Source organism: Schistocerca nitens, chromosome 11, assembly GCF_023898315.1.
Source record: "Schistocerca nitens isolate TAMUIC-IGC-003100 chromosome 11, iqSchNite1.1, whole genome shotgun sequence".
Lineage (NCBI taxonomy): Eukaryota > Metazoa > Arthropoda > Insecta > Orthoptera > Acrididae > Schistocerca > Schistocerca nitens.
The window spans coordinates 12,841,634-12,865,794 of record NC_064624.1 but is presented as its reverse complement, the minus strand read 5'-3'; the positions used below and the strand labels follow the sequence as shown (position 1 = coordinate 12,865,794).

General features: G+C 44.1%; 1 protein-coding gene across 1 annotated transcript in view; it reads left to right on the top strand.

Annotated features, from left to right (window-relative positions):
* Positions 1 to 4,627: 4,627 nt before the first annotated feature.
* The window catches only part of LOC126213569 (poly [ADP-ribose] polymerase tankyrase-1-like), a 115,121-nt gene continuing 95,587 nt past the window's right edge, over positions 4,628 to 24,161 (top strand). Inside the window, exon 1 of the mRNA XM_049941416.1 lies at positions 4,628 to 4,691. The gene's annotated coding sequence lies outside the window, so the exon portion shown is untranslated. The remainder of the gene's footprint in view (positions 4,692 to 24,161) is intronic.

Below are 24,161 nucleotides of genomic sequence, written 5' to 3'. Positions count from 1 at the left end.
GATCCAACCTGTACTGTATCTAGTCGAATTCTTTCTGACGTGCTGTTATTTGCAAGAGGATGCTATGGCACTTCGACTGTTTGTACTTTTTTCCCCACAACAACAACAAAACCAGCCACTTGGTATACCTAACCAACAATGTAATGTGCAAGGTCAACCAAACTTTAATGTTTCGCCGTCTACACGTATAGCGTCGGCTCCGCGAAACAGTAACGCACAGCAACAAGGAAATCAATAAGTACAGAAGACACAGCATTTCAACTCCTATCAAATGGTTCAAATGGCTCTGAGCACTATGGGAGTTAACTTCTGAGGTAATCAGTCCCCTAGAACTTAGAACTAATTAAACCTAACTAATCTAAGGACAGCACACACATCCATGCCCAAAGCAGGATTCGAACCTGCGACCGTAGTGGTCGCGCGGTTCCAGTCTGTAGCGCCTAGAACCGCTCGGCCACCCCGGCCGGCAACTCCTATCGCAACGCGCCGTATAGTAATCATTATCATGACAGACGTAAAAGTAATGAGCACAATTTTCAGCACGGTTTAATAACAGTATGTCTTATCAGCAGCAGAATCATCCACAACAACAGATTATCATGAATGAACCAGACAGTCGATATCATCCCCAACTTAATACGTCAGGACGAAACAACAGAACAGTACAGATAGTCGAAATGCCACAGCACCCTCCAGAAAATAACAGCACGTCAGAAAGAATCTGACTGGATACAGTACAGGCTGCATCTTCCAGCAACGTAAGTTATACTTTCGATACACAGAATCTTGTTCACGAAAATGTTATTACTTTTGACGACATCCGATAAACACTTTTACATGAAAAACCAGTTACACAAAAAACCATTTCCCACCATTTTATTGAAGTAAAGATTGGATCATCCACATTTTCAGCAGTAATCGATTCTGGATCACCTAATGTCAGTTATAAATGAAGAAACTTTAAACGAATGCAACAAAGAGAATACTTATCCTACGTTACCATTAGACAAAACTGATGTAAAAGGGGCAGATCTGGTAAAGGAGTAGATGTAAAATTACAGACATACTTATCATATATACCGTACTGGCCATTAAAATTGCTACACCAAGAAGAAATGCAGATGATAAACGGGTATTCATTGGACGAATATATTATACTAGAACTGACATGTGATTACATTTTCACGCAATTTGGGTGCATAGATCCTGAGAAATCAGTACCCGGAACAACCACCTCTGGCCGTAATAACGGCCTTAATACGCCTGGGCATTGACTCAAACAGAGCTCGGATGGCGTGTACAGGTACAGCTGCCCATGCAGCTTCAACACGATACCACAGTTCATCGAGAGTAGTGACTGGCTTACTGTGACAAGCCAGTTGCTCGGCCACCACTGGCCAGACGTTTGCAAATGGTGAGAGATCTCGAGAATGTGCTGGCCAGGGCAGCAGTCGAACATTTTCTGTATCCAGAAAGGTCCGTACAGGGCCTGCAACATACGGTCGTGCATTATCCTGCTGAAATGTAGGGTTTCGCAGGGATCGAATGAAGGGTAGAGCCACGGGTCGTAACACATCTGAAATGTAACGTCCACTGCTCAAAGTGCCGTCAATGTGAACAAGAGGTGACTGAGACGTGTAATCAATGGCACCCCATACCATCACGCCGGGTGATACGCCAGTATGGCGATGACGAATACACGCTTCCAATGTCCGTTCACCGCGATGTCGCCAAACACGGATGCGACCATCATGATGCTGTAAACAGAACCCGGATTCATCCGAAAAAGTGACGTTTTGCCATTCGTGCACTCAGGTTCGTCGTCGAGTACACCATCGCAGGTGCTCCTGACTGTGATGCAGCGTCAAGGGTAACCGCAGCCACGGTCTCCGAGCTGATAGTCCGTGCTGCTGCGAACGTCGTCGAACTGTTCGTGCAGATGGTTGTTGTCTTGCAAACGTCCCCATCTGTTGACTCAGGGATGTGGCTGCACGATCCGTTACAGCCATGCGGATAACATGCCTGTCATCTCGACTGCTAATGATACGAGGCCGTTGGGATCCAGCACGGCGTTCCGTATTACCCTCCTGAACCCACCGATTCCATATTCTGCTAACAGTCATTGGATCTCGACGAACGTGAGCAGCAATGTCGCGATACGGTAAAACCTCAATCGCGATAGGCTACACTCTGACCTTTATCTAAGTCGGTATGGTGATGGTACGCATTCAACTGCTGTTTGTGTATGAGAAATCGGTTGTAAACTTTGCTCATGTCAGCACGTTGTAGGTGTCGCCACCGGCGCCAACCTTGTGTGAATTGTCTGAAAAACTAATGATTTGAATATCACAGCATCTTCTTCCTGTCGGTTAAATTTCGCGTGTGTAGCACTTCATCTTCGTGGTGTAGCAATTTTAATGGTCAGTGTATATACACAGGGTGTTACAAAAAGGTACGGCCAAACTTTCAGGAAACGTTCCCCACACACAAAGAAAGAAAATATGTTATGTGGACATGTGTTCGGAAACGCTTACTTTCCACGTTAGAGCTCATTTTATTACTTCTCTTCAAATCACATTAATCATAGAATGGAAACACACAGCAACGGAACGTACCTGCGTGACTTCAAACACTTTGTTACAGGAAATGTTCAAAATGTCCTCCGTTAGCGAGGATACATGCATCCACCGTCCGTCGCAAGGAATCCCTGATGCGCTGATGCAGCCCTGGAGAATGGCGTATTGTATCACAGCCGTCCACAATACAAGCACGAAGAGTCTCTACATTTGGTGCCGGGGTTGCGTAGACAAGAGCTTTCAAATGCCCCCATAAATGAAAGTCAAGAGGGTTGAGGTCAGGAGAGCGTGGAGGCCACGGAATTGGTCCGCCTCTACCAATTCGTCGGTCACCGAATCTGTTGTTGAGAAGCGTACGAACACTTCGACTGAAATGTGCAGGAGCTCCATCGTGCATGAACCACATGTTGTGTCGTACCTGTAAAGGCACATGTTCTAGCAGCACAGCTAGAGTATCCCGTATGAAATCATGATAACGTGCTCCATTGAGCATACATATTGACGAAACTAAAATGAGCTCTAACATGGAAATTAAGCGTTTCCGGACACATGTCCACATAACATATTTTCTTTCTTTGTGTGTGAGGAATGTTTCCTGAAAGTTTGGCCGTACCTTTTTGTAACACTATATATATATATATATATATATATATATATATATATATATATATATATATATATAGTTTGGGCAGCGAGGAAGCCAGCACAAGGAATTGGGCTTTTAGGTTGGCCCAACTGCGCTTTTTAAGGGTAAAACATAACACATAATTTTATATGTATATACTGACGGGCATATATATATACTGACGGGCATGTACATTACCGTGAGGGGTGAGGTACACGTACACACGTGGTGTGCGTCAGTGAAAACGACCAATAAAAATGTGTTAGCATGTGGACGTAATGTGCTGCTCCAGTCTCTTCTGTACCTAAGGTCCATCACCGTTCCCTTTGGATCCCTACGTAATTCGGTGCTCTCCGATACACACGATCGAACAGCGGAGGAGTGGTACTCAAGCGTCAACTTTAGGTTACAATATCTCCGGATGTAATTAACATTTTACAAGCAACAAACGGCACTGATTACGTATTTGTTTATATGTTCAGATGTACTAACAAAACTGACGGGGTTCCATTTTAAAAAACGTAGGTTTGTGTTAAAAAACATACTTCCGTGCATTTTTGTATGGTTAGTATTAAACAATTACACTAGCCCCTCTCCTCGCGTTCGGTCTGTGGAATCGGTTCGTCAGTATTTGATGTGGTTTACGAAATATATCCAGCGGTAGCGTTAGGTGACTCACCCTGTATAGTGGGCAGCGAGGAAGCCAGCAAAAGGAATTGGCCTTTTAGTTTGGCCCAACTGCGCTTTTTAAGGGCAAAAAAAAATATATATATATATATATATATATATATATATATATATATATATATATATATATATATATAGAGAGAGAGAGAGAGAGAGAGAGGGGGGGGGAAGGGGGAGGAACATTTCAGTGAGCGAACGGACGGTACATAATGTTGTGAATATATACTGTTCACGGTTTCCATTTTGCTTTTTTTCTTCACAGTTCAGCACACTTTCTTCCCGTTTTCATACTTATATCTGTGTTCAGGTTTTGACGAGCTGTCCACTGGGTTATGTTGCCGCTAAATCTGGGGGGGGGGGGGGGGGGGGGGGTTGCTATGGGGAGTTTCCCTTGTAAGAAAGACTGCCGTACCGGCTGCTGACGGAAAATGTTTGTTCACCTGCGTGTATTGTCGGCAGCGCGACAAGTCGGCCGTGTCGTCACAAGGAAGACGGGAGCGGACGTCTAGGGCAATGGGGCGCAGAACTGTTTATTCGGAACGCAGTGTTCTGCGGAAAAGAGTGTGGGGTAGGCGGCTCACTTCTAGGAAAAAAGCTGCACGAAGCGGAAAGGTGGCGTGGCTCGCGCTGCCTGCACTGCCCGCCAGGAAGAGTGGTGGGGGGTAGGGGTGGGAGTCACGTGACGTCGGAGCTGCGGCCCCTCCCGCCCGGGCAACGATCAGTCGCTCGCTGGCCGCGCCGCTGGAGAGTCGCAGAAGGTCCGCGCTTCATCCTCCGCAGCAGAGTAGGCGTGTACACAGCAGGTAGGAGCTATTAGCCGGCACGCTTCTGTTCGCGGATGTACTGTGAGGCGTGGAATCACTAAGTGGTGTATCAAACTACACGGGATCCTTGTTTGTCCGGTCGTCATTAATCCGGATTCCTTTGTGTTTCCTTTCTAACTCGAAAAATATGTTTACCGTCGATAGGGTACGATATATTTAATTAAATGAAACAAGTAGTTTACTGTTACCAGTCACCGTTTTATTTTAATGTGAGTTGAAGGGATTTTTTTGTGTTTATGTAGGTTGGCATTGATTATTTGTAGTGTGGGATCTATTGGCACAGAGGAATAAAGGTTTTGTGTGTCAAACGAGGCAAGTGTGGCTCCATCAGGTACTTGTATGTTTTTGACATATTGTGTGAATTGTTGTGTTTTTAAGTGTTCTCTCATTATTGAATGTGTTTGCTTGTTTAAGAATTCTGAAGAGTATTTTATTGAGCTCGAATGTTGGGCTGTTCCCACAGTTCACTATGGGCCTGATGGGGGTCCCGTTTTTGTGGATCTTAGGTTGTGACCTGAGGCAAGGTGCTTGTGGGTTCGTTGTTACAATGTTTCTTGCTTCTTGGATGGTGAGTAGGAGGTTGATGTTTGAAATGTGTTTAATCTCCTTTTGTATTCTGGCTGTTGGATCTTTATGTATTTCAGTTATGTTGCTGGTTTGGAACAAGTCTAAAGTTTTTTCTATGTGTGTTGTTCTGACCATTACAACAGTTGTGTTGCCCTTGTCAGCTTTTACAATTATTGCATTATTCATGTTTAGTCTTAATGGTACGTGTAAGGGCTTCTTCTCTTTTCTTCTATGCTGGGAATGGTTTTGCAATTTCCTTTTCAATGATTTCGTTAATTTTGCGGCAGGCTGATATTCTGTCAGTTTGCGTCTTAAGGGCTATGGTCGAGGTCTGTGTGACACAAGTGATGAGCTTCTCTCGGTTCTTTTGGTCCAGCGGAGCCTGAACATTGTGTTTTAAGCCTTTGCAGAGTAGAGCCGCCTCTTCTGCGGTGAATATTATGTTCGTGTTGTTGAGGAAAGGTGTGTAGAATGTGTGCTTCTTTTGGCTGTTTTGGTTTGGTATGGGAGGTAATTGTTGCTTTATACGATTGGCCAGTTTTTTCTTCTGTGTAGCTTTCGTTTTCTGTACGATGAACTCGGTGTACTGTTTGACTTTTTTGGTCATGGAATCATGTTGTGACTGGTAACAGTGAACGTGTTGTTTCATTTAATGTCAGTAATATTTGTTGACAGCGGATGCTGCATAGCGATACCCTGTTCCACGTTTCGAGCTATCGACTACTGGTCAGTGTGGACCTGTTCCTCAAGCTACAGGCTGGTAATTATTGAACTTTACTAACAAGGAACCTCCCCATCGCACCCCCCTCAGATTTAGTTATAAATTGGCACAGTGGATAGGCCTTGAAAAAACTGAACACCGATCAGTCGAGGAAACAGGAAGAAATTGTGTGGAACTATAAAAAAATAAGCAAAATATACAAACTGACTAGTCCATGCGCAAGGTAGGCAACATTAACGATAATGTGAACCCAGGAACGCCCTGGTCCCGTGGTTTAGCGTGAGCAGCTGCCGAACGAGAGGTCCTTGGTTCAAGTCTTCCCTCGAGCGAAAAGTTTACTTTCTTTATTTTCTGAAAGTTATGATCTGTCCGTTCATTGACGTCTCTGTTCACGGTAATAAGTTTAGTGTCTGTGTTTTGCGACCGCACCGCAAAAACCGTGCGATTAGTAGACGAAAGGACGTGCCTCTCAAATATTCATTGACCTTGTTATTGAAGTCGCGAGCTACATTTGCTGGATTCATATTGCCCACGGAATACATCCCACGTATTTAATGCACTCTCGTCCAGAGTAGCGAACAGTCAACTGCCAGCCAGGGAGCCTCGTTAGCAGGAATACTCTCTCTTCCGTGCGCTGTAGTCGACTGATGTTTGTTTAGTTGTAGCGTCTCCATACTACGGCACAGTTACCTCGCATCGGACGGACGGAGAGATAATTGTCTGAAAATAAAAAATTAAACTTTTCTCTCGAGGAAAGACTTGAACCAAGGACCTCTCGTTCCGTAGTTGCTCACGCTAACCACGAGACCACGGCGCTCCTGACTTTACACTATCCTTGAGGTTGCCTATCTTGCACATGGACTACTCAGTTTGTATATTTTGCTTATTTTTATCATAGTTCCACACAACTTCTTCCTGTTTTTGCTGTTTTTCAAGGCCTATCCACTGTGCCAACTTACAACTAAATCTGAGGGGGTTGCGATGGGGAGGTTCGCTTGTAAGTAAAATCGTCATGCGTTCGGACGTTCAAGCTGCGTGGTTGGACGCGGAGCGTAGTGGCAATTAGTATGCGCCGTATGGTTTGGCTTAGGGACGAAGCCGACTTTCATTTGGATCGCTCCGTCAATAAGCAAAACTGGCGCTTTTCGGGGACCGAGAATCCGCATTTCGCGATCGAGAAGTCTCTTCACTCTCGGCTGGTGACTGTGTGGTGTGCGATGTCCAGCCGCGGAATAATCGGTGCGGTATTCCCTGATGGCAAGGTCACTACTGAACGGTACGTGAAGGTTTTGGAATATGATTTCATCCCCATTATCCAAAGTGAAGTCGGGTGATGCTGCGGGAATTAGATTAGGAAATGAGACGCTTAAAGTAGTAAATGAGTTTTGCTATTTGGGGAGCAATAATAATGGTCGAAGTAGAGAGGATATAAAATGTAGACTGGCAAGGAAAGCGTTTCTGAAGAGATATTTGTTAACGAGTATACATTTGAGTGTCAGGAAGTCGTTTCTGAAAGTATTTGTATGGAATGTAGCCATGTCTGAAAGTGAAACGTGGACGATAAATAGTTTGGACAAGAAGAGAATAGAAGTTTTCGAAATGTAGTGCTACAGAAGGATGCTGAAGATTAGATGCGTAGATCACATAACTCTTGAGGAGGTATTGAATAGAACTGGGGAAAAGAGAAATTTGTGGCACAACTTGACTAGAAGAAGGGATTTGTTGGTAGGACATGTTCCGAGGCTTAAAGGGATCACCAGCACGGAGGGTAAAAATCGTAGAGAGAGACGAAGAGATGAATACACTAAAGATTCAAAAGTATGTAGGCTGCAGTAGGTACTGGGAGATGGAGAAGCTTGCACAGGATAGAGTAGCATGGAGAGCTGCGTCAAACCAGTCTCTGGGCTGAAGACCACAACAACAACAACATCCAAAGTGACCCTGATTTCGACAAGATATGGTTCATGCTTGACCCCATCGAAGTAGGAGAGTGTTTGATGTCTTGGAGGAGCACTTTGGGGACCGCGTTCTCACTCTGGGGTAGCCAGAGGCCACTGGCATGGCTTTGGCCGCCATATTCTCCAGACCTGAACACACGCGACTCCTTTTTGCGGGCTATATTAGACACAAGGTGTACAGCGAAAACCCCAAAACCATTGCTTTAAACAGCCATTCAGGAGGTCATCGACGTTTCGACACTTCAGCTGTTCGTCCGCGCCATATCATCGCCAATGATGGCAGGCTTATCGAACATGTCATATCCTAAATCCGAATATCTGCAGTGACGTTTACATGTTGAATAAAGTGTGTGCGCGCCGTAGTGTGTAGCTAATTTACCTTTTTCCATATATTTCAACATTTGACAATATATATATCCACACGATGGGTCTTTCGTCATGCGCAATGGCAGACGCACGGGAACAAAAGGGCACGCACAAAGAATTGTGGGCCGGCCGGAGTGGCCGAGCGGTTCTAGGCGCTACAGTCGTGAGCCGCGCGACCGCTACAGACGCACGATCGAGTCCTGCCTCGGGCATGGGTGTGTGTGATGTACTGAGGTTAGTTAGGTTTAAGTAGTTCTAAGTTCTAAGGGACTGATGGGCTCAGAAGTTAAGTCCCATAGTGCTCAGAGCCATTTTGTAATCATCTTTATAATCAGCTGTGCTTCCTTTGCATGCAGCAGACATTATTTCGCATAATCCGTTTAACAGCATAACCTCAACACATTACACACTGGCCTCAGCCACCAGTCGGGTGCTAAAAAGCGCACGGCCACCATTTCCAGGAAATTACGCAAGCACAAATGCGTATGCGTAGTTGCGCTGTTGGTAATTTACGCGAATGCGCAGCGCTGAACAAGTGTGGACACACCTTTAAAGAGTTAAGAAGCTGCATCGCCGTTGCTCTTTTGTTTCTGTGTTTGGAGTGTTGGCTTCGAAACGAAAGAAAGTGGTTGTTTCGATGCACAAAAAGTTGAAAAGATGAAACAGAGTAGACCAATGGTCGCTAAACTACCGCCCGAATCACGAGTTAAGTATCCATGCGCCAAGCGGTTCTCAGCCGTATTTTATAATAATCTGCGTCTAGCACCTAACAACCGAAACAATAAACGTCAACTAAAAGGTTTCGACAAGTTACTGCAACCAGTCGCCTTGTGTTTTATTATTCAGTTTTTATTTTCCAGTATCGGTTTCGAATCGCCTAGCGATTCATCATCCGATGCTACATGTTCACTGCACGTTTCAAACGTTCGTGGGACTCACGTAGCAGAATGTATAGACTAAACATATAACCACTGAATTTGGCGAGACTTGTTCACATTATGAGATCGATGCTTACACGTTACGTTTATATATTCTGCCACAAATGCGTGAAACGTACAGTCAACGTGTACCACCTGATGAGGAATCGATAGGCGATTCTAAACCGGTAAAAATTGAGTGGTAAAGCAAAAGGCAAGTGACTGCAGTAATTCTGGAAACCTTTCTGCATGCACTACGGATAAGTTTTGACGTCAACAAACGTTAAAAGCTTCTCTTGCTCAGCAACAAACAAAAATAATTACAGTGATAGTAATAATTTAAGACGTGTTTAATTTTAATTGACGTGGGCAAATGCGGCTGTGAGCTACGTAAACTTGGCCGCTTAGGTCAGGGTCAGGCGGGCAACTGTTGATTAGTTAAGAGGTTGTGAGGGGAGGGGGGGGAGTTTTATTGTTTGCCTTGCAGTGCTGACACGTCAAGGACGTGCGCGAAGCTTATAGATCTCCTGCCGTCGTATAAATTACAAGTACTAAGCGACCTGTACTGAAATTGCATACCTACGGAATGTAGTCCGTTACGTGACTGGATTCGCGATTTCCTGTCAAAGAGGTCGCACTTCGTAGTAATTGGCGGGAAGTCGCCATTAAGACACATTTCTGGCGTTCCCCAAGGTAGAGTTATAGGCCCTCTGCTGTTTCATCTGTGTAAACGATTTGGGAGGCAATATGTTTGCGGGTGGTACCGTCGTTTATCGTCTAACACAACCACCAGAAGATCAAAACAAATTGCAAAACGGTTTACAAAAGATATCCGTATAGTGCGAAAATTGGCAATTGACACTGAATAATGAAAAGTGCGAGGTCATCCGCACAACTGCTGAAAGGGGTGCATTAAACGCCACTTACACGATAAGCCAGTATAATCTTAAAGGCCGTAAATTCAACTAAATGCCTAGCAATTACAAATACGAACATGTTAAACTGGAATGAACACACACAAAATATTGTGGGGAAGGCGAACCAAAGACTGCGTTTTATTCGCAGGACACTTAGAAAATCCAACAGATCTACTAAAGAGACTGCCTACACTGCCCTTGTCCGGTCCGCCCTCTTTTGGAATACGGGATCCTTACCAGGTAGGATTAACGGAGTACATCGAAAAAGTTCAAAGAAGGGCAGCACATTTTGTACTATCGCGAAATAGGGGAGAGACAGTCACTGACATGATGCAGAATTGGGGGTCGATACCATTAAAACAAAGGCGTTTTTCTTTGCGGCGGAATCAAATTCAAATGGTTCTGAGCACTATGGGACTTAACTTCTGACGTCATCAGTCCCCTAGAACTTAGAACTACTTAAACCTAACTGACCCAAGGACATCACACACATCCATGCCCGAGGCAGGATTCGAACCTGCGACCGTAGCGGTCGCGCCGTTCCAGACAAGCGCCTAGAACCGCTCTGCCACACCGGCCGGCGGGGATTATAAGTAAATTCAAGCAAAGTGAGGGATAGAAATAACGAATGCAATAACATGGACAAAAAATACGATGTTAAAACAAAAGAAATTAAATTGGAATTAGTGAATGAAATTAACTAAAATCGCATGAACAAAGATTTCAAGCAGTGATTGGTTAGTTGACTTGGGGGAGGGGGCCAAACAGCGACGTCATCGGTTCCAACGAATTAGGGAAGCCATGGAGTGCTGCGTGCACAACGACCATATACGTTAAATTAAAAGGAATGTCAGCGTTGGTCGTAATATTGATGGTTTATTGATAGCTGAATCGATTTTCGATCACATAGTGATCATCTTCGGTGCTGTACACATTAAACTCAGATGTGATCGAAAATCGATTCAGCTATCAATAAACCATCAATATTACGACCAACGCTGAATTAGGGAAGGATGGGCCGTGCCCTTTCAAAGAAACCATCGCTGCATTTGACTGAAGCGATTTAGAGAAATCACGGAAAACCTAAATCAGGATGACCGAACGCGGCTTTGAACCGTCGTCCTCTCTAATCCTATTCCAGTGTGCTAACCACTGCGCCACCTCGCTCCGCTTATGTATAAGAATTGCCAATACCGGGTGATTATACAATAGTACGTACTGTACGTCTAGCTCCTTTTGACGTCCATAAAACATCGATCGTTGCTGGCACTGTCGAAAGACTTGATGCTGCCATATATTGGTAGCCATTGTTGTAGACGAGATTTTTTTGCTAGTTGTGGCGTTTTTCTACATCCATACTCCGTAAGCCACCTGACGGTGTGTGGCGGAGGGTACCTTGAGTACGTCTATCGGTTCTCCCTTCTATTTCAGTCTCGTTATTGTTCGTGGAAAGAAAGATTACAGGTATGCCTCTGTGTGGACTCTAATCTCTCTGATTTTATCCTCACGGTCTCTTCGCGAGATATACGTAGGAGGGAGCAATATACTGCTTGACTCCTCGTTGAAGGTATGTTCTCGAAACTTCAACAAAAGCCCGTACCGAGCTACTGAGCGTCTCTCTTGCAGAGTCTTCCTCTGGAGTTTATCCATCATCTCCGTAACGCTTTCGCGGTTACTAAATGATCCTGTAACGAAGCGCGCTGCTCTCCGTTGGATCTTCTCTATCTCTTCTATCAACCCTATCAGCTACACATCCCACGCTTCTGAGCAGTATTCGAGCAGTGGGCGAACAAGCGTACTGTAACCTACTTCCTTTGTTTTCGGATTGCATTTCCTTAGGATTCTTCCAATGAATCTGTCTGGCATCTGCTTTACCGACGATGAAGTTTATATGATCATTCCATTTTAAACCACTCCTAATGCGTACTCTCAGATAATTTATGGAATTAACTGCTTCCAGTTGCTGACCTGCTATATTGTAGCTAAATGATAAAGGATCTTTCTTACTATGTATTCGCAGCACATTACACTTGTCTACATTGAGATTCAATTGCCATTCCCTGCACCATGCGTCAATTCGTCGCAGATCCTGTTACATTTCAGTACAATTTTCCATTGTTTGTGCTTTCTGACAGCTTTGTTTTACAGAGTGTCATAGATCAATAAATTAAAACAAAATTGTAACCGTATAACACCGCTGGCGTTCTCTCAGATAAAGCAGTCAAAAGTGCAAAAAAATTAGTAAACGGAACAAAAGGCCATAGTTAGAAAAAAATGCGATCTATAACGACATTACCGATCGAAATATGGCAGCATAGCTGTCATAATCACGCCATCTGTTAGATATAACAATCAACTCATTACAGACAGCGACAGCACTAATGAGTGTTTTGTGAACGTGGAAAAGAGTAAGCAGTATTGTATACTCACACACTATTGTCAATAGTTGTAAAAAAAAAAAAAAAAACAAAGGTTAACGAAATTGCGTGTTATTCACAGGCAGATAGAAAATAGCACTGTAATTGAAATAAACTTACCGCAAACAAATGAAGCAGTAAATACTTTAAAACACCGACTGGTCTTAAAGACAGATGTGCGGTTCAGCCTGGACTGCACAAGCTAAGTGCCCTCACAGTATTTACGTCTACGGCTGCTGATATTTTTAAAAATCTCTGGAATCCGATTATCGATATTTAAACAGATATCATTATCGACCCGCGAATACCGAAAAAATTATCGTCCTATCATCATCATCATCATCATAAACTAAATACTATGCCTCGTCGATTTAGCCACATCCCTCTCTCCATTGTCATCCTCTTCAATTCTTCATACGATTTTATCCCCATATCTTCTTTCATGTTATTAAAATACGTTGCTCTTGGCCTGTCTCTTGGCTTTTTCCCCAAAAGTTTTCCTTCAAATACATTTTTTAGGAACTGATTGTGTCTCATTATGTGCCTTATCATTTTCGTTCTGTTCTCATTCACTTCTCTTAAGACCTGTTCAGTACTTTTTCTATCTACCCAGCTTGTTTCCGTCATTCTTCTCCATATCCACATTTCCATTGCTTCCAGTCTCTCTTTCTCTGCCTTTCCCAGAGTCCACACTTAACATCCGTATGTTAAGACACTCCAGACAAAAGTTTTGGTAAACTTCTTCCTACTTTCTAGGCTCATATGTTTGTTTGTTAGTAAATTCTTTTTATTTTAGAAAGCTTGCTTTGCCAAGCCTATTCTCTTTATATCTGTGATTCATGTATTGTCGCCAGTGATTGTGCACCCCAAATAACAGAAGTTCTCAACCTGCTGTAGAACATCATCTTCTAGTTTAACTTTACCATTTTCTTTTGTCTTCCCTACTACCATGGTTTTTGTTTTCTTATTCATTTTGAAATTCTCTTAGGATTTTAGCAAATTTTAGCAACATAAACTCCATTTCCTTTACTGAGTCAGCAAGTACTACTATATCATCTACAAAACGGATACAGTGTATTCGTTCCCCGTTAGTTTTAATTCCTTTCGTTATTCTTTTAAATTTTTCAATGTTTTTTTTCAATAAATAAGTTGAACAAATATGGTGATAATGAAATGATAATTAAATGAACACCCTAGCTGCAAGCAGGCGTTGATACACTTCGTTGTGATAATGGGCATTCTTGCCTTACTTCCCTCCATATGTTTGCTTTCTTATTCACACCATTCACTTCTATCTCTGCTTCCTGCCTCGTCCTATCGACGGAAAAAAAATCGATGCACCAGGCTATAAAAATACCGGTTGCACGTTATAGATACAATACCAGTTTTAGAGCTGCATATAAAAGTGTTGATTTATTACAGCAGACTACTTATCCCCCCCAGAGGAAGACAGGAATGGAAAAACGGTGCACGTTCACGCTTCGCGATAACCATTTTTTAAAAATGGTTCAAATGGATCTGAGCACTATGGAACTTAAACTCCGGGGGTCATCAGTCCCCTGGAGCTTCGAACTACTTACACCTAACTAAGTTAAGGACATCGGACACATCCATGCCCGAGGCAGGATTCGAACCTGCGACCGTATTGGTCGCGCGGTTCGAGACTGTAGCGCCTAGAACCGCTCGGCCACACCGACCGGCGGTAACCACTTTGCTAACAATGATGACGGCAGGTAAGTGGCGCAATAGATGATGTGCGATGAGTCCCTCGTTCGGTTTTGTCACATATCGGATTTGTCCGGAACACTTCATGTCGAGCCGGCCGGTGTGGCCGAGAGGTTCTAGGCGGTACAGTCCAGAACCGCGCGACCGCTACGGTCGCAGGTTCGAATCCTGCCTCGGGCATGGATGTGTGTGATGTCCTTAGGTTAGTTAGGTTTAAGTACTAAGTTCTAGGGGACTGATGACCTCATAAGTTAAGACCCACAGTGCTCAGAACCATTTGAACTTCATGTCGACTTCACTGTTTTCTCCATTTCTGCATACACGAGCGACCTAGGAATCGTAGTGCCAAAATTGCGTGGTGAAGCTAAACGTTGCATTTTCTGTTGGTAGCACCCAGCGTCTATTACGTCAGCGTTTCCCCTACTCACCGCAAAGACTAATCGTGTCATGTAGATTTATGTAGATCAGTTTCAGCAGCTATTTTTGAAGAATGCCGATGTGATGAAATAGCACACTAGTTGCGTTTAAAATTTGTTTTTTAACACAACTGGTGTGCTATTTGTTCATATCGGATATCTTATCCCACTTACACCGCCACCCCCAGTGCAATAGGACTTACATTGTGCCACCTATACTTGCTTCACACAATGAAACGTGACGAAAGCTCCGAAAGTATTAAGATTCCTTCACACAATGAAAGCAAAATTATGTTCTACTACAGTTTCAAAAAGGGTGACAGCCTTGCGGCCGTGGCTACACCGGTTCCTGTTAGTTCACCGGAGTTACGCGTTGTCGGGCGTGGCCGGCAGCTGGATGGGTGACCATCCGTTCCGCCATGTACTGTGGGCATTTTTCGGGGTGCACTCAGCCTCGTGATGCCAATTGAGGAGCGAATAGTAGCGGCTCCGGTCAAATAAAACCATCATAACGACCGGGAGAGCGGTGTGCTGACCACACGCCCCCCTATTCGCATCCTCATCCTCAGCTGAGGATGACACGGCGGTCGGATGGTCCCGATCGGCCACTTGCGGGCTGAAGACGGAGTGCTTACATTTTCAAAAGAACAACTTCAAATATTTATCGAAAATTGCTAAAAAATATAATATAAAAATATCGGCACTCGATCTGCCATTTCGATTTTGATCGATATTTTATCAAATGCCGTACTTGTCTCTGTGGCGTGCACAATGGCACTGACGATTTCTCAAACAATTCAGTAATATATTCTGCAAACGAAACATTTATTTTGTATCCTATTGTCTCCCTGGTTGATAGTGAAGTAGACATTTTTCCATTATTAGTCATAATTATTGTGCTACTTAGAATTCAGGTACTCATCTAACTTCATACGTAGAGCCTGGCTTTAAGAGTGAGTCACTGACTCTACGTGATTACTCTGCCATTCACAATAAAATTCCTCGCAGAGGGTTCAATGAACAACCTTCACTCTGTCTCTCTACTGTTCCACTCTCGAACGGCGCGCGGGAAAAAACGAGCACTTAAATTTTTCTGCGTGAGCCCCGATGTCTCTAATTTTATCTTGATGATCATTTCTCCCTATGTAGGTGGGTGACAACAGAATGTTATCGCAATTGGAGGAGAGAACTCGTGATTGAAATTTCACGAGAAGATCCCGTCGCAACGAAAAACGCCTTTGTTTTAATGATTGCCACTCCAATTCGCGTATCATGTCTGTGACACTATCTCCCCTATTTCGCGATAACACAAAACGAACTGCCGTCCTTAGTACTTTTTCGATGTCATCCGTCTGTCCCACCTGATGCGGATCCCACACCGCACAGCAATACCCCAGAACAGGGTGGACAAGCGTAGTGTAAGCAGTCTCTTTGGTAGACCCGTTTCACCTTCTAAGTGTTCTGCCAGTGAAACGCAGTCTTTGGTTTGCTCTTCCCGCAACATTATCTACGTGATCGTTCCAATTTAGTTTATTTGTAATTGTAATCCCTAAGTATTCAGTTGAATTTACAGCCTTCAGATTTGTGTGACTTATCGAAATTTAGCGGATTTCTTTTAGTACTCATGTGAATAACTTCACACTTTTCTTTATTCATGGTCAATTGCCACTTTTCGCACGATACAGATATCTTATCTAAATAGTTTTGCAAGTCGTTTTGGTCATCTGATGACTTTACAAGACGGTAAATGAGAGCATGTGCAAACAATGTAATAGGGCTACTCGGATTGTCTCATATGTTGTTAATAAAGATCAGAAACAACAGAGGGCCTATAACGCTTCCTTTGGGAACGCCAGATATTGCTTCTGTTTTACTCGACGACTTTCCGTCTATTACTACGAACTGCGACCTTTGACTGGAAACCACGAATCCAGTCGCACAACTGAGGCGGTAGTCTAACCGACGTAGTGCGTCGCACGTCGTACATTGCTGCATATAAAGTGCCGCTGACATGGCAGAAACTGCTTCAAAAGCCGAAAAAAGCGTCCTCTCGTATTCTCTAGTTTAGGCTACATGCACTCGAAGCTGCGGATGCACAGCATCTACTAATCAATGGCATATTTACGAGGGGTACTAAAAAAAACTGGAATTATTTTTTTTCAAACTTTATTTTCAAATTGTTTACAAAACTACCTTATCCCCTTCAAGATACTCTCCAGTACAAGTAACACATTTGTTCCACTGATGCTCCCACTCAACGAAACATTTTTTGTAGTGAACCTTATAAATGGCCGACAGACCCTCCGTCGTATTTCTTTTTCTTTTCCTTGACTTCTCCAACATTGTCATATCGATGTCCTTTCATGCCCCTTTCCATGGGTGGAAAGAAGAAAAAGTCGCATAGAGCTGGGCCACGCGAATAAGGTGCATGGGGCAGTGGAACCTTTCCATTTTTAGCCAAAAGTTGTGTAACTGAGATGGCTGTGTGTGCAGGTGCATTGTCATCCTGGAAGAACCAGTCTCCTGTCTGCCACAAATCGGGTCTTTTTTTACGACGACTGTTGCGCGACCCTCCTAAAGCTTCCAAATAAAAGGTCTGATTTGCTGTCTGACTCGGTGGGACATACTCTGAAGTTCCGTGCAGCTTTTCGCGGATGATGCTGTAGTATACAGAGAAGTTGCAGCATTAGAAAATTGTAGCGAAACGAGGAAGATCTGCAGCAGATAGGCACTTGGTGCAGGGAGTGGCAACTGACCCTTAACATAGACAAATATATTATATTGGAAACAGATAGAAAGAACAATCATTTATTTTATGATTATATGATAGCAGAACAAACACTGGTAGCAGTTACTTCTGTAAAATATCTGGGAGTATGCGTACAGAACGATTTGAAGCGGAATGATCATATAAACTTAATTGTTGGTAAGGTGGGTACCAGGTTGAGATCCATTGCGACAGTCCTCAGAAGACGTAGTTCATCAACAAAGGAGGTGGCTTACAAAACACTCGTTCGACCTATACTTGAGTATTGCTCATCAGTGTGAGATCCGTACCACGTCGGGTTGACGGAGGAGCTAGAGAAGGTCCAAAGAACAGCGGCGCGTTTCGTCACAGGGTTATTTGGTAAGCGTGATAGCGTTGCGGACATGTTTAGCAAACTCGAGTGGCAGACTCCTGCAAGAGAGGCGCTCTGCATCGCGGTGTAGCTTGCTCGCCAGGTTTCGAGAGGGTGCGTTTCTAGATGAGGTATCGAATATATTGCTTCCCCCTACTTATACCTCCCGAGGAGATCACGAATGTAAAATCAGAGAGATTCGAGCGCGCACGGAGGCCTTCCGGCAGTCGTTCTTCCCGCGAACCGTACGCGACTGGAACAGGAAAGGGAGGTAATGACAGTGGCACGTAAAGTGCCCTCCGCCACACGCCGTTGGGTGTAGATGCACACCTTTGGCATAAGAAAATCAGCATTGCTTTGATGTCTGATTTGAGGACATTGTTTTGGACAGGGTGTCGATGACATCTTCCATTGGCTTGCCTGCTGCTTTGTTCCTGGGGCGTAGCGACAGCACCATCACTCATCACCAATAATGACCTTTGACAGAAAATCGGGATCAGTTTGAAGCTGTTGTTTCAAAGCAAGACATGTTTCAACTCGATGTTGCTTCCGATTGCCAGTCAGAACCCGAGGAACGAACTTGGCAGGAACCCTTTTCATTCCCAAATCTTCCGTTAAAATTCTCTGAACCGAACTCCAAGATAACCCACTAATTTCTGACAGTTGATCAATTGTCTGTCGACAGTCTGTGAGTGCAAGCTCTCCAATTTTTTTTCAATATTTTCGCCGATTCGGGCAGTCGATGTACGTCCAGAACGAGGTCTGCAGTCAGTCGACGTGTTGACATTTTTAAATAGAGCTAACCTCTCGTACACTTGAGCTTTTCCTATAGCGTCATCTGGGTGAGCTGTTTTCAACATTAAAACTGTTTCAGCAGCTTTTTTAATGAGTAGAAAACAAAATTTCACAGATGCACGTTGTTCATTTGGACTTACCATCATAATAAACGAACGAAGCAGCAAAAGCCATCACTGCAGATAAACAGAACAAGCCAGATCGACAACACAGACGGCACTGAACTGGCAGTGAGTTGGGGTGTACACGCCTAGCGGCAGAAATGCGTACTACAGAAGCTCCGCCCACGGCAATGTTATTTTGTTTTTTGTTGGGGGGGGGGGGGTGTGTCCATACCATCGTACCTATACTGCATGTACCACTTTTCTCATCTGTAGTGTGTAATCTTTATTCTCAAAAAATCAAGGAACTGTTATCGGTATTAATATGTTGACATCAGTTTGAAGAGAGCCCAAGTACAGATGAAATTTGTAGTTTCGAATATTAATCTGTAACGGCGAACTGTATAAACATGGCTGACTGGAGACCAAATTTGACATCAGATCAGACAGTGAACTATGTTCAGGACTCAGCTGTATTTTATAACGCTAAACATGGATCCATCGAAACAGGTTTAGATTTGAATTCAGGCAGCATTTAACTCTGCCTGGCAACATGGCTAAAATCAGCTATCAACACGATTAGTGCGCTTCGACCGCAGATATTTATCGAACGTCGTAGATACGCAATATTTTTACTATCGGTGTCGTGCTATAACCAGGGCCCCTATTCTGTATCGTTCATACCGATCGGTGTAGGAGGTTAGTCTCGGTAGTGACGTCATTTTCGGTTCTTTATCGAAATACCCTATTCAGTAAGCTTCTCAGACTTGTTACCGAACGGTCCATCATAGGCCCCTATTCTGTATCGTTCATACCGATCGGTGTAGGAGGTTAGTCTCGGTAGTGACGTCATTTTCGGTTCTTTATCGAAATACCCTATTCAGTAAGCTTCTCAGACTTGTTACCGAACAGTCCATCATGGGGCCGTATTCTGTATCGTTCATACCGATCGGTGTAGCAGGTTAGTCTCGGTAGTGACGTCATTTTCGGTTCTTTATCGAAATACCCTATTCAGTAAGCTTCTCAGACTTGTTACCGAACGGTCCATCATAGGGCCCTATTCTGTATCGTTCATACCGATCGGTGTAGCAGGTTAGTCTCGGTAGTGACGTCATTTTCGGTTCTTTATCGAAATACCCTATTCAGTAAGCTTCTCAGACTTGTTACCGAACAGTCCATCATGGGGCCCTATTCTGTATCGTTCATACCGATCGGTGTAGGAGGTTAGTCTCGGTAGTGACGTCATTTTCGGTTCTTTATCGAAATACCCTACTCAGTAAGCTTCTAAGACTTGTTACCGAACGGTCCATCATAGGCCCCTATTCTGTATCGTTCATACCGATCGGTGTAGGAGGTTAGTCTCGGTAGTGACGTCATTTTCGGTTCTTTATCGAAATACCCTATTCAGTAAGCTTCTCAGACTTGTTACCGAACAGTCCATCATGGGGCCGTATTCTGTATCGTTCATACCGATCGGTGTAGCAGGTTAGTCTCGGTAGTGACGTCATTTTCGGTTCTTTATCGAAATACCCTATTCAGTAAGCTTCTCAGACTTGTTACCGAACGGTCCATCATAGGGCCCTATTCTGTATCGTTCATACCGATCGGTGTAGCAGGTTAGTCTCGGTAGTGACGTCATTTTCGGTTCTTTATCGAAATACCCTAGTCAGTAAGCTTCTCAGACTTGTTACCGAACGGTCCATCATAGGGCCCTATTCTGTATCGTTCATACCGATCGGTGTAGCAGGTTAGTCTCGGTAGTGACGTCATTTTCGGTTCTTTATCGAAATACCCTATTCAGTAAGCTTCTCAGACTTGTTACCGAACGGTCCATCATAGGGCCCTATTCTGTATCGTTCATACCGATCGGTGTAGCAGGTTAGTCTCGGTAGTGACGTCATTTTCGGTTCTTTATCGAAATACCCTATTCAGTAAGCTTCTCAGACTTGTTACCGAACGGTCCATCATGGGGCCCTATTCTGTATCGTTCATACCGATCGGTGTAGCAGGTTAGTCTCGGTAGTGACGTCATTTTCGGTTCTTTATCGAAATACCCTATTCAGTAAGCTTCTCAGACTTGTTACCGAACGGTCCATCATAGGGCCCTATTCTGTATCGTTCATACCGATCGGTGTAGGAGGTTAGTCTCGGTAGTGACGTCATTTTCGGTTCTTTATCGAAATACCCTATTCAGTAAGCTTCTCAGACTTGTTACCGAACAGTCCATCATGGGGCCGTATTCTGTATCGTTCATACCGATCGGTGTAGCAGGTTAGTCTCGGTAGTGACGTCATTTTCGGTTCTTTATCGAAATACCCTATTCAGTAAGCTTCTCAGACTTGTTACCGAACGGTCCATCATAGGGCCCTATTCTGTATCGTTCATACCGATCGGTGTAGCAGGTTAGTCTCGGTAGTGACGTCATTTTCGGTTCTTTATCGAAATACCCTATTCAGTAAGCTTCTCAGACTTGTTACCGAACGGTCCATCATAGGGCCCTATTCTGTATCGTTCATACCGATCGGTGTAGCAGGTTAGTCTCGGTAGTGACGTCATTTTCGGTTCTTTATCGAAATACCCTATTCAGTAAGCTTCTCAGACTTGTTACCGAACGGTCCATCATAGGGCCCTATTCTGTATCGTTCATACCGATCGGTGTAGCAGGTTAGTCTCGGTAGTGACGTCATTTTCGGTTCTTTATCGAAATACCCTATTCAGTAAGCTTCTCAGACTTGTTACCGAACGGTCCATCATAGGGCCCTATTCTGTATCGTTCATACCGATCGGTGTAGCAGGTTAGTCTCGGTAGTGACGTCATTTTCGGTTCTTTATCGAAATACCCTATTCAGTAAGCTTCTGACACTTGTTACCGAACGGTCCATCATAGGGCCCTATTCTGTATCGTTCATACCGATCGGTGTAGCAGGTTAGTCTCGGTAGTGACGTCATTTTCGGTTCTTTATCGAAATACCCTATTCAGTAAGCTTCTCAGACTTGTTACCGAACGGTCCATCATAGGGCCCTATTCTGTATCGTTCATACCGATCGGTGTAGCAGGTTAGTCTCGGTAGTGACGTCATTTTCGGTTCTTTATCGAAATACCCTATTCAGTAAACTTCTGACACTTGTTACCGAACGGTCCATCATAGGGCCCTATTCTGTATCGTTCATACCGATCGGTGTAGCAGGTTAGTCTCGGTAGTGACGTCATTTTCGGTTCTTTATCGAAATACCCTATTCAGTAAACTTCTGACACTTGTTACCGAACGGTCCATCATAGGGCCCTATTCTGTATCGTTCATACCGATCGGTGTAGCAGGTTAGTCTCGGTAGTGACGTCATTTTCGGTTCTTTATCGAAATACCCTATTCAGTAAGCTTCTGACACTTGTTACCGAACGGTCCATCATAGGGCCCTATTCTGTATCGTTCATACCGATCGGTGTAGCAGGTTAGTCTCGGTAGTGACGTCATTTTCGGTTCTTTATCGAAATACCCTATTCAGTAAGCTTCTGACACTTGTTACCGAACGGTCCATCATAGGGCCCTATTCTGTATCGTTCATACCGATCGGTGTAGCAGGTTAGTCTCGGTAGTGACGTCATTTTCGGTTCTTTATCGAAATACCCTATTCAGTAAGCTTCTCAGACTTGTTACCGAACGGTCCATCATAGGGCCCTATTCTGTATCGTTCATACCGATCGGTGTAGCAGGTTAGTCTCGGTAGTGACGTCATTTTCGGTTCTTTATCGAAATACCCTATTCAGTAAGCTTCTCAGACTTGTTACCGAACGGTCCATCATAGGGCCCTATTCTGTATCGTTCATACCGATCGGTGTAGCAGGTTAGTCTCGGTAGTGACGTCATTTTCGGTTCTTTATCGAAATACCCTATTCAGTAAGCTTCTGACACTTGTTACCGAACGGTCCATCATAGGGCCCTATTCTGTATCGTTCATACCGATCGGTGTAGCAGGTTAGTCTCGGTAGTGACGTCATTTTCGGTTCTTTATCGAAATACCCTATTCAGTAAACTTCTGACACTTGTTACCGAACGGTCCATCATAGGGCCCTATTCTGTATCGTTCATACCGATCGGTGTAGCAGGTTAGTCTCGGTAGTGACGTCATTTTCGGTTCTTTATCGAAATACCCTATTCAGTAAGCTTCTCAGACTTGTTACCGAACGGTCCATCATAGGGCCCTATTCTGTATCGTTCATACCGATCGGTGTAGCAGGTTAGTCTCGGTAGTGACGTCATTTTCGGTTCTTTATCGAAATACCCTATTCAGTAAGCTTCTCAGACTTGTTACCGAACGGTCCATCATAGGGCCCTATTCTGTATCGTTCATACCGATCGGTGTAGCAGGTTAGTCTCGGTAGTGACGTCATTTTCGGTTCTTTATCGAAATACCCTATTCAGTAAGCTTCTGACACTTGTTACCGAACGGTCCATCATAGGGCCCTATTCTGTATCGTTCATACCGATCGGTGTAGCAGGTTAGTCTCGGTAGTGACGTCATTTTCGGTTCTTTATCGAAATACCCTATTCAGTAAGCTTCTCAGACTTGTTACCGAACGGTCCATCATAGGGCCCTATTCTGTATCGTTCATACCGATCGGTGTAGCAGGTTAGTCTCGGTAGTGACGTCATTTTCGGTTCTTTATCGAAATACCCTATTCAGTAAACTTCTGACACTTGTTACCGAACGGTCCATCATAGGGCCCTATTCTGTATCGTTCATACCGATCGGTGTAGCAGGTTAGTCTCGGTAGTGACGTCATTTTCGGTTCTTTATCGAAATACCCTATTCAGTAAGCTTCTGACACTTGTTACCGAACGGTCCATCATAGGGCCCTATTCTGTATCGTTCATACCGATCGGTGTAGCAGGTTAGTCTCGGTAGTGACGTCATTTTCGGTTCTTTATCGAAATACCCTATTCAGTAAGCTTCTCAGACTTGTTACCGAACGGTCCATCATAGGGCCCTATTCTGTATCGTTCATACCGATCGGTGTAGCAGGTTAGTCTCGGTAGTGACGTCATTTTCGGTTCTTTATCGAAATACCCTATTCAGTAAGCTTCTGACACTTGTTACCGAACGGTCCATCATAGGGCCCTATTCTGTATCGTTCATACCGATCGGTGTAGCAGGTTAGTCTCGGTAGTGACGTCATTTTCGGTTCTTTATCGAAATACCCTATTCAGTAAGCTTCTCAGACTTGTTACCGAACGGTCCATCATAGGGCCCTATTCTGTATCGTTCATACCGATCGGTGTAGCAGGTTACTCTCGGTAGTGACGTCATTTTCGGTTCTTTATCGAAATACCCTATTCAGTAAGCTTCTCAGACTTGTTACCGAACGGTCCATCATAGGGCCCTATTCTGTATCGTTCATACCGATCGGTGTAGCAGGTTAGTCTCGGTAGT